General features: G+C 41.6%; 1 protein-coding gene across 13 annotated transcripts in view; it reads right to left on the reverse strand.

Annotated features, from left to right (window-relative positions):
- RBFOX1 (RNA binding fox-1 homolog 1) overlaps positions 1-12,307 on the reverse strand; it is a 2,697,109-nt gene that overhangs the window by 156,710 nt on the left and 2,528,092 nt on the right. The window lies entirely within an intron of this gene.

The following is a 12,307-nucleotide window of genomic DNA, read 5'->3' on the forward strand; positions in this document are numbered from 1 at the left end:
CACCCTTCCCTTCACAAATATTATGGAGGGTACAGCACGCGGATATAACAGCGGAGATGCTGCTTTCCCCCAAATCTAGCTTCCCGTAGAGACACCTCCAGCGCGCTTTTAAACGGCCAAAAGCACACTCCACAGTCATTCTGCACCAGCTCAGCCTGTAGTTGAATCGGTCCTTGCTCCTGTCAAGCTTCCCTGTGTACGGTTTCATGAGCCATGGCATTAAGGGATAAGCGGGGTCTCCAAGGATCACAATGGGCATTTTGACGTCCCCTACTGTGATCTTGCGGTCTGGGAAAAAAGTCCCGGCCATCAGCTTCCTGAACAGGGCATCGTTCCAAACGATGCGTGCATCATGCACCTTTCCAGGCCATCCTGAGTAAATGTCAGTGAAATGCCCATGGTGATCCACAAGCGCTTGGAGAACCACAGAGAAATACCCCTTGCGATTAATGTACTCGGATGCCAGGTGGGGTGGTCCCAGAATAGGAATATGCGTCCCATCTATTGCCCCTCCACAGTTAGGGAAACCCATTTGTGCAAAGCCATCCACAATGTCCTGCACGTTCCCCAGAGTCACGGTTCTTCTTAGCAGGGTGCGATTAATGGCTGTGCGAACTTGCATCAACACCATTCCAACGGTCGACTTTCCCACTCCAAACTGGTTCGCCACCGATTGGTAGCTGTCTGGAGTTGCCAACTTCCAGATTGCAATAGCCACCCGCTTCTCCACTGGCAGGGCAGCTCTCAATCTCGTGTCCCTGCGCCGCAGGGTAGGGGCGAGCTCAGTACACAGTCCCATGAAAGTGGCTTTTCTCATCCGAAAGTTCTGCAGCCACTGCTCGGCATCCCAGGCTTGGAGGACGATGTGATCCCGCCATTCAGTGCTCGTTTCCCGAGCCCAAAGGCGGCGTTCCACAGTGCTGAGCACGTCCGTTACTGCCACAAGCAATTTAGTGTCTTGCGCGTCAGGCAAATCAATATCATCGTCTGACTCCTCACTGTCACTTTGGAGCTGAAGGAATAGCTCCACTGCCATGCGTGATGTGCTGGCAACATTCATCAGCAAGGTCCTCAGCAGCTCGGGCTCCATTTGTAACAGAAATCGCGCTGCAGACTCACAATGGCGCCAAACTGCTTGGAATGTGTAGCAAAGCACCACGGGGCATTGGAACAGGAAGCGGAAAGACCCGCACCCTTCCGTCCCCTTCCCACAACCCACAGCGCCAAAATGGGACGAGGTGCTCTGTGGGATAGCTGCCCACAATGCACCACTCCCAACAGCGCTGCAAATGCTGCAAATGTGGCCACACTGCAGCGCTGGTAGCTGCCAGTGTGGCCACACTGCAGCGCTGGCCCTACACAGCTGTGCGAATACAGCTGTAACTCCCAGCGCTGCACAAAGGTAAGTGTAGCCATACCCTAAATCTTTCCTAAGCTGTGGAAACAAGCCAACAGGCCTACACAGGTACTCAGATAGCAAGATTAGGAGGGAGGTAAAAGAACCTGAATAGAATAGAACAGAAGAGAACAGAACAGAATAGAGTGTACAATTTAGTTGAAGTTTGCAAGTAACAGAGTTACTTTTAATTTCACAATGCTCAATATCACCACATTCTTCTTAACTGCCTTCAACTCTTAAACTAAGTGTAAATAAAATCTACAAGTTCATCTCCTTGTATTTTCTCTACTTCTGTACAAAAGAAAAACCTTCCAGAAAATAACCAGACAGAAAGACAAAGGCATATTGTGCACATTTTTTCTTTTTAATGTCTCGCAATACCCTCAGAATATATGCAGCAACAACAACAACAACAAAAGACTCTGCAAGGCTGCACTCTGCACCTGCACGGAGCCCAACTGTATGCAGTCACTTCTAGCACTGTGGCCTAAATGGACATGACAGACCATGGGCTGGATAGAGGAAGTATTGTTATTCCCATTTTACAATGAGGAACTGAGGCACAGAGAGATCAAGTGACTCTCTCTTTCAGGGTATGCGCAGTGTGCTCAGCCATTTGATAGTATCATCATCAAAGTAAAAGTCAGTCAGTGGGCCCTCGTCAAGCATGTGACAGTCCGAAATTGACCACATCTACATTGTGGGTCATTAGAGAAACCCCATTTGCAGAGATTAGCCCTGTCCTGTTGTCATGGTATTCTATCCCCAATCTGAACCTTAGAGTCCAAAAATGGGGTATCAGCATGAATTCCTCTAAGCTTAATTACCAGCTTAGATCTGATAAGCTGCCACCACCCAAAAAATTATAGTGTTTGGGGCACTCTGGTCCCCCCAAAACCTTCCCTGGGGATCCCAAGACCCAAATTCCTTGAGTCTTAGAACAAAGGGGAATAAACCATTTCCCCCCCTTCTCCTTTCTTCCTCCTAGATCTTTCCCACCCTGGGTACACTAGGAGATCATCGTGATTCAACTCCTTGAATCACAACACAGAGAAATCAGGTTTGTTTCCCCCTTTCTCTCTCCTTCTCAGGCTTTCCCTCCCTGGGCTATACTGGAGAGATAAACAGATTCAAGCTCCGTGAATCTAAAACAAAGGGATTCCACCCTTCCCCCCTCCCTTCTCTCTCCCTGTCCCTCACCAATTCCCTGGTAAGTACAGACTCAATTCCCTTGAGCCTCAACAAGGGGAAAAAATCAAACAGGTCTTAAAAAGCAAAACTTTTAATAAAAACAAAAGGAAAAAAGTAAAAGTTGTCTCTGTAATTTAGATGGTAAAAGTTACAGGGTCTTTCAGCTTACAGACACTAGAGAGAAATCCACCCCCTCAGCAAAATACAATTTAAAATACTCCCAGCAAACTACACATTTGCAAATACAGAAAACAATCAAAAGACTATAACCGCCTTTCTACTTAATACTCACTATTCTGAATATATAAGAGACTGTAGCAGGGAGATTGGCAAGAAACCTGGTTGCACGTCTAGTCCCTTTCAGGACCCAGAGAGAACAAAGCAAAACCCAAAAAACACAAACAAAGGCTTCCCTCCACCGAGATTTGAAAGTATCTTGTTTCCTGATTGGTCCTCTGGTCAGGTGTTTTTGGTTCCCTGTTTGTTAACCCTTTACAGGTAAATGAGACATTAACCCTTAACTATCTGTTTATGACACCTGTCCCAAACCAGTTCTGGGATGACCACAGGTGTCTTGGCAACTCAGAATCTGGTGGGCAGATGCTTGGGTTGATGACAAGAGAGTGATTAACTACTGTCACCACTGACCATTTGTTACGCCAAGCAGATTCCACCATCATGTCCTGTGGTGGCATATGTGACCATAAAGGGCGTCTAGAAGACAAGTGAACTGGCAAAATAGTTGAAGAGGTCTGAGTACAGAAGCAAGTTGCTCTTCTCATGGATAATGGCCAGGAGCAGGATGGAGGCCTCCACATGGCGAATATGGGGTCGTGCTATGTTACTAAGTATTGGCAGCAATGGCAACCGAGTTGCATGTAAAGCCCCGGTAACAATGCGCATAGCTTTGTTAAGCTCTACATTGACCAGCCTCACGTGAGATGAGCAACACCAGACAGGAGCATAGTATTCTGCTGTTGAATAGTAGAGGGCAAGTGCTGACTATCTAAGTGTCCGGATGCTTGCACTCCAGGTTGAGCCACCCAGTTTTCTGAGCAAGTTGTTCCGAGAGCTAACTTTGGCTGCTGTTTTCTTCAAGTGGTTGTGGTACATCAATGACTTATCCAATGTCATGCTGAGGTAAATCAGGCGAGGGTGTGCAGCATAACCCACACCCGGGTGAGGTAATCCGGGTGTGGGTTATGCTGCAAGTGTTGGCCATTTAAGAAACTATTTAACTCATGGCTTGTGCTTGCATTATGCAGATGAAATATGCTAGAAACCATCTTACAAAAGCTTGTCTGCAGGTGCCATCAACTACCGTAGTCTGCCATGAGCTTCGTATCGTTGTTCAGGGCCTTGTCAATTTCTGAGACAGACTGAGCTTGATAGCTGCAGCAGATGTCGGCATAGATAAATTTGCATGAGCGTGCTGCTGGCAAACCATTGATGTACACATTGAACAGCACTGGTGAAAGAACTGAACCGTGAGGAAGATTATTAATCTGACACTTCCAGGAACAGCAGGGGTCCCCCATGTGCACTCAGAGGCACCTGTTCTGGAGGAAAAGCTCTACAACTTCGACCACCCACTGTAGGGCAACTCAAGAGGGCTTACACAGTAGGCCTCTGTGCCAAACTGTCATAAGTGGTGGTCAAATCTATTAAGATTTAGATTTTGTTGAAAATCATTTTTGACAAATGTGGCTAAGACTTAAACTCAGGCACTATGTCCTTTCCTGAACTCTGTGTGGTCAACCTGAAAGACATTGTCCAACTCCAGAGTGATTTGTTGGAAGATCAAGCACTCAAACACCTTAAAACACACTGACAGCAAGGATACTGGGTACTAACTCGCCATGCTATGGGGGTCCTTGCCTGGCTTGAGAATGGCAATAATCTTTGCTTGACACCAAGTGCATGGTAGCTTGGGTCAGGTGAATGACCCAAGTTCACACAGCTTTAACTGTTGTTTAACACATTGTTTTGTAGTTTTCATATATTCTAAGGATACTTCAAAAATTCAAGTGCATTTCACATGGGTGCAGTGATGTGTTTACAACAGTCAGTTGCAGGATTGGGACCTTGGACTGTTAAGCATGGACTGATTCTTACTATGTGTTTGTACAGCATCTAGCACATTGGGGTCCCCATTTCAGAGCTTCTAGGTATTATTGTAATATAATGCAAATAAAATACCACCATAAAACTGCATATTTTGTCTGTCTGCACAGCCTTACACAGTTTAATTAAATAAGTAATAATCTCTCTCTCTTTCCCTGTTAGTCTCCTATCAAGTGTGATTTGGGCTCACTGTTTTGAAATAACATAAACAAAACTTAAGAACAAAACTGGGCAATGTGGCCTCCCCTCCTCTAGATCCCTTATGCTTTCCTTGTCGATTGTCGAACATCTTTCAAGAAAGAATTAAAGATTGCAGATTCAATTTCTGTCTTTGGTAGTTTCATCCACATGTTAATTCCAAGCCTTGTTCTCATAAAGAAAATACAACCAAATCCTAGGCCATGTTTACACTACCAAAATGTGTTCTTACAGCAATGTATCTAAATTGATTTAACACTGTACCTCCACTATACCTACGGTTGAGCTAGACTAGATACATAGAAGTTAACAAATACAGTGCCTTGCTTCCACTAGGATTTTACGGGACATATTGTAAAAATGCACCATTTGGGGTAGTGAAGACTTCACCCTAAACTCCTTACAAAATGTGTTGGCACAATGTGTATAACTGGTACTCAAACTAATACCTAGGGATAAAAACACGGAGTGAAATCCAGGCCTCACTGAAGTCAATGGTATCGCCCCAATTATTTTCAATGTGGGGATGATTTCACTCATTGCCTAAGTTTGGTAGGTGAGCATGATCATCATGTACACACATGCAGGAAGCAGTTCTACAAAATATGGAAAACTCCTACTAATGAAGCATTTTCTAGAGTTCTGAGCAAGTGACCACTAACAAACTCTGACACTGACTGTCAATAGCTCCACTGCACTCTTTTTCTGCTACCTCCCTAGCTCATAATAGTATTATGGGGATTCATCAGCAAATATCTGTTAAACACACTGCAGATTAAAACATGTGATTAACTGCTATGCATTAATATTGTTATTTTAAAGAGATAAGAACATTTTCTGTCCTAAACTGTTCATTCCACTATCTAAAAATAGATTAAAGTATCTAGAATTTATATTTGGAAAACTGTTCCATCCAAAATCATCATGAGGATTACATTAGCAGGTCATTCATTTGAACAGAAGAAATATGAAGGTAATTTGGTGTACGGTGGTATGTGTCGGGGGGAGGACAGACAGGAAAGGGTGGACATGAAATATTAAGGAACAATTTAAAGCCAATTAGAGTCATTTGAACCTACCTACAAAATCCTAGAGAGGCTTTTTAGCTTCAGGAACAAAAGATGCCCCAGGAAGAAATGATATCATCAATATATTGTATAAAGGCAAACAAGAAGAAGTAATTTCTGTATTAATATATTGTATTAATATAAATGATGAGAAACAAGATGAGAGGAAGAATTGAACCTTGCAGTGTTAGTATGTCTGAAAAGTTAGACAGCTTTTGTACCACGAGTAATAATGGAGACATTGCCATCAAACCAGATGAAGCCCTGAAGATGATGCCAAAACGGACACATATTGGAATCATGCTGCAGTTGTAGAATGCATTCACAACCATCTGACTGTGAGTAACTGCTGTACTTTGGTTTTGGTGGGTCGCTGTTGTTTTGTCTGTTTGCTGATTTTTAAGAGCAGTCTTTGTTTCACAGAAAAATATGAAATCTAACTGAGCTTCACTGAACAATTTGTCAGAGTCAAGGTATTTAGGATTTGAAAACCAGACATGTCAGAAATTGTTTTAGTGTGTTTAAGTGTCATCCTTTCACATTCCTTGTAAAGACCTCAGACAATATATTAAAATTGTGCGGGGAAAGGGTTTGCCAATGGTAACCATGTATCTATCCAACCCATGTTTATTGCCCCAATAGTTGCAGGGATTTTCAGGGAACATGGGTCCATGCTAACCAAGATCAAAGTAGGTGACAAATTGAAATTCAAAGTCCTTATTGCTGAAAGAAAGGATACTCTTTAATGAAAATAATTCATATTAACACTGAGGACATCAGATATACCTACCACAGAGGTGGTACAGGTTGAACCAGTAAGTGTCTCCCAAGGGGAAGCCTCAAAGCTTTTATGGATTTCAAAACCTGGAGTGAAATCCCACATTGCATTACCTCTTACAGTACTCAGAATATGTTCATTGCTGAATGCATCCCCAGCAAACTATAAAAAACAATATACAACACAGAAATATCTACTTTTAAGGCCTCTAACTGACATTTTCTTAAAGAATTAACTGAAACCAAGAAGCAAAGCATTCAGTCGGTACACCACACCCTGCCTGCCTTCATACCACCTGGGAATAAGAAGTCATCTCTTGGGAATGTCTCTCAGAGAAGGTGGGTGAGAAGATCTCCTGCTGTCAAGCATGGTGGAGATGGAGTATATCCAGGTCTTTTTTCTGCTGATGGCCTATAGTCCCATCACTACCACTAGGCAGCATCAGCCAGTCCTAGATTTTACATCTGCCAGTCACAAGAAACCTTGTGTGTGCCAAATCATTAATCAACATCAGCAAAGATGGTTGATGCTGGCCCTTCCACGGGGCCCATACTAAATGTACTTCAGGAAGGGGTGTGAAGAAGCTGTTATTGAAAAGTATTTTGTCCCTTTTAGAATTGTATCTATTGATTGAATAAACTAACCGTTGTCTTTTCTTTTCAAAGCTATGTTTTTAATGTTACAAAGCTGTCAGGATAGTGAAAAGTAAACCCGTCTATAATAGTAATCACATAATTCAATTCTTGTACATTATGTTTGTATTTATAGTACTACCTGGGACTTCGGCCAGCCTAGGACTCCTCTGGCCTGGGGGGCGGGGGAGGGGCAGGCTTGGGACTTCGGTTGGCCCAGGGCTCCTCCAGTCAAGGGGGAGTGCTCCAGGCTGCAGCTGGCCTGAGACTCTTCCGGGATGGCAGCAGGGGTCTCAGGGCTCCAGATGTGGGGAGGGGGAAGAAGGGGCAGAGCTGGGGACTAGCCTCCCCAAAGGGGGGGCTCCACCCGCTGCCCATGCCTTTGGCAGTATAGAGAAAAATACACTGACATAACTAAAGATGGCAATGACCCAAAAGTCTGGAGCTGAACACTGCTGCACTTGTTGGGAGTATGGTCAGACCAAAATCTTTGTGTATCAAGCTCATCTTTTGTGTAAATATTTCAGCTAGCCTTAATTTCATTTCACAGTAAGACAGCATCTGAAGGCAATGCATTATTTCTAGGGCTCTTTGCCTTTTCTGTAGAATTGTCCATGAAAAATGACTGATAGATTCATTTATCTAATTTTTGTGAATTTTCAAGACCTGGATGTTATTTTGATCATTTTCTTTTTATGGCCATTAATATCACCATATAGTGGAATCACTACTGGAAAGCAAAATGGTACAATGATGACAGGACTATAAAACATCATTAAATAGCCTAAAGTATTCCCCTGCTATTTTTAAGGTTTGAATTTATCACTGGCTTTGGAAGGGATGTAACTTTTATGAATGGCCGTGCCACATCTTTAATTGGAGAGGAGAATTTTTTTGGCTGGTTGAATGAAGGGAACAGTGATTTATGGCTTGAGGAGGTAGTGGGTCGAGGAAGAGGTCAAACTGCTGCAGAAGGGGACAAGATGGGTACCAGATGGATGGAAGGGTTTAAAAGGGGCAGCCCCATGTGGTGAAGCTCCCTTTTACACGGAACAGTTGGTTAAACTAACAGAAAGGGGAGTTGGGGCTCCTCTGAGTGGTATGGGAGGGAGCCAAACCCTTCCCCCTTTCTTATAGCCCACCTTAACCCTCCTATGAAGGGGAGTGGATGGTAAGGTCCCAGCACTGGACTGGCTGGGGGACTTGGATGGGAAAAGAGGGGGGAGCTGGCAGAAGCCCCTGGGGAATTACTGAATGGTTAGCTGCACTGTACACTTTTATCTGTCAGGTATTCTCAGACATCCAATAATAAAGATGCGGCTTCTTTAAAGCCATATCAAATGTCTCCTGTCCTTCTTTCGGTATAGCCAAACACCTTGAATTCTACAGAACCCTACAGTGTGATTTATAACTCACACAGACAGAATGCACATGATATGTATATGACATCTTAAAGTAAAAGTAGTTTTTAAACTGATAAACCATGAGGTCACTGATGAACGTCTTTTCAGCCTGAAAGCAGGTGCTGAGGACCCCCCAATTCCAACTGAAGTCAATGGGAGCTATAGGTGCTCAGCATCTTTGAAAATCAGGCCCTTAGTTTATGGACTGGCTTTTTTCTACATGTCAGTTATTACTATATTAGGTTAATTTCCAGCTCTGAGGATCAAGAAGCCATTTGTCATCTCCACTAAAAGGTCACGTCTGCCCACTTGCTGCATGACTTTTTTCTGGTTCCAGTGAGATTGCATTTCTAATTTAAAAATCTTGATAAACAATTACATATTTTAGCAGGTTATTGATAACTATTGCCTGGACGCAGCTACAATATGACTACAACAACATGCTTCTGACTATGAAGTGACTTGTATAAACCCTTATTAGCATATAAACCACTTACTAGATATTTTTAATAAACAATCCCAAGAATTCAACATCCTTATGCCATAAATGTTCAAAATAAGCTGCTAGAACTTTAACGTTTTAAAGATTGAAGATTGCATTCACAAATACTTTAATACAGAATTGTGATACTCTGTTTTCCATAATCATTTCTAACTCTATCAAAAAGTCTGAGCTCCACAACTTTAATCTTGGTAAAATTTGATTTACGTATTGATGAATTTGGAGAGAAACTTAATGCAGGGCATGCATATATCTTCACAAAGAAATGTGTCTTCATATGTCATATTTAATTTATCATTCTTAGCTAACTTATATTCCCCTCTCCATCTCAAGCCTCAATCCAGTGGTATTTTTGCTCTTTGATAGGTCACCTTTCTCTAGGCCTCTCCTCGACCTTATCCACTGTATTATTTTTAAAAAATAGACGTGTGCCTGACTGTTGGGGGTTATTGTTTGCTGCCCATAAAGTATGGGGAACAAGAAAATACAAGCAGCACCATAAATAAGGAAATACAATATCCTTATGTTCCCTAAAAGAGCTAAAGCTATATAACAAAAGATGCTTCTCAAATGACACATTTAAAGAGACATAGGCTACACTAGCAGTATTTTTCATAAATATAAGCATTAGATCATAATAATAGTTTTATTATTATAGGCCTAGCTTAACATAAGTAAGTTGCCTCATTTCTTAGTGGGAAGGTGAATGGAAGATTAAGTTGTAAATAGCGCCTTGACAAACAGTATGCTGGAGTCAAGATTTCTGTGCTACCTCAGATAAGCAGCACCACCCTGATGCTAAGAACTATAGACCTGGAATGTAAAGATCAGGTTCCATGTAAACAGCATATGGACAGAGCCTGCTGTATTGGTTCCTGCAAAGTAGCCAAGCCAATCCAAAAATGTGTGATTTAATATATAGCAAATGCAATGTAATCTTTAAATGTAAAGTAATTCTGGGGGAATTCTGCACCAAAAAAATAAAAATTATGTGCATGATATTTTAAAATTCTGCACATTTTATTTGTCAAAAATAACAATATAATCACTCTCCTGCTATCGGCCCCAGGTTCCCACTGCCTGTGCCAAACATCGATGTGGAAGTGCTGAAAGGAAATCACAAATTCTGCGTGAAAAAATACAGTTTTGCAGGGAACATTAATTCTGTGTAAATTCTGCATTGTGCAGTGGCACAGAATTCCAGCAGGAGTAAAAAACGAGGAGGTTATCTGTGTAACGTTGAATGTGTGGTATGCCCTGTACTCACCCCCTATACTTCAGTCTGATCAACTCAGCATAGCTTTGCTGTATGCCAAATAAAGGAACCCGAGTGATGAAATTCAGAGCTGAATTGAGTGTTCTGGATCACAGAATGAAGCATTCTCACACAACAGGACAAGGTGTTCTGGATAAGTTGAGTGGAAAAGATCTCAGAGAAAATCCCAACAATTACTCTGATAAAAAAAAATTAATGACCAACAAATTTAAATGTAAATTGTGGCAATATGTTAATGACAATAACAGATATCTTTTGAAAAAATTACGACAACAGGATACTAAAACCATATGGCATCTGATACAAAGAGAGCCTCTTTGGAAAATCTGACATAACTCTTTGCAAGGATTCAGTAATATATTGCATACTAGCTCAAAAGGGGAAAGTAAAATGACACTCACAAGAGAAAGACAACATTAACCTTCATTTTTACTGCTGAAGTTAAAATGAGTTGCATCCATTAAAAAAAAAATCTATCATCTTCCTTTGCCTTGCTAAATGCCTTGAATATTTGTACACATTTTGCAGAAACTTATTTTTATTGATCTTCTTCCTCTCCTTCCTTCAATACACCATTACACAGGGCTATCCTGCCCCTCCAGTTTTGGTCAAATCACACACACCCCAAGGGAGTTGCATTTATACAGTATTCAAATGCTTTAAGTAATATAACAGATTTAAAACTTTATTTTTAAAAAAAATACAGTATATATAAATATGGGACAAAATTCTGCTCTAATATACGCTGGTGTAAACCCAGAGTAACTCCATTTTCTTCAATCACTTTAAGGACTGTTATAAACAAGAGTAGAGTCTGGCCCATGGCACTTTTATAAGTAAACCTGCATTGACAGCATATGCTTTAGAATAACTAGATATTTGGTATATGAGCTGAAAATATCATACTGTGTTTTGTAAGGAAGTTCTTTTTCCTTTTCCAAAATATTATTCAGTAAATTTAGTGCATTTAACCCAGTTCTAGAAATAGAAATCTTTTTTATCCAGAGTGTTAAGATTTTCTCCTGTTATGGAGCACTCCAGAAGATGAGAGAGACATCCAGGAATCCTGGCCATTCATTCATTTATGAGCCTCTCCACTGAGGCTGCAAAGTAATGAACAACTGTGATGTGGTCACTCATTCACCAACCAAAAAACTGAGACCACATCATTACACATATGCCATGTGACGTGGCCAATTTCAGATCAGTGAGCTCAAAGTGAAGGGATGAGCATTTCATTAGCAATTTCTTGAGCCACCTGGCCCCACACTGTAGTCAAGTTGTTAAAAACAATTAAAAACACATTCAGTTTATTTTATGAAGATTACACCAGGGTCATTCCGATTATCACCAAGCTATTTTAACTGAGAAGCAGCCAAATACAATGATAAGAGGGGAAGTGAAATATTATAGGTTCTATTATAGGTTTCTTAGCACTAATCATTTAATTAGAGTGACCAGATGTCCCAATTTTATAGGGACAGTCCCAATATTTGGGGCTTTGTCTTATATAGGCACCTATCACCCCCCACCTCCTGTCCCAATTTTTCACACTTGCTGTCTGGTCTCCCTACATTTAATTGACTAAATATTTGACACAAAATAGTATATGCCAGAAAACCAATGAGCCATGTCTGTAGTTATTAACATAAATTCCCCACAAAGTGTTAACTCTGGGCCATACTGCAGCCCATTCTGCACACATGCACGAGGTAACCCACATTATGGGGGGTAAGA

The sequence above is a fragment of the Gopherus flavomarginatus genome, chromosome 9 (assembly GCF_025201925.1).
Source record: "Gopherus flavomarginatus isolate rGopFla2 chromosome 9, rGopFla2.mat.asm, whole genome shotgun sequence".
In the NCBI taxonomy this organism is placed as follows: domain Eukaryota; kingdom Metazoa; phylum Chordata; order Testudines; family Testudinidae; genus Gopherus; species Gopherus flavomarginatus.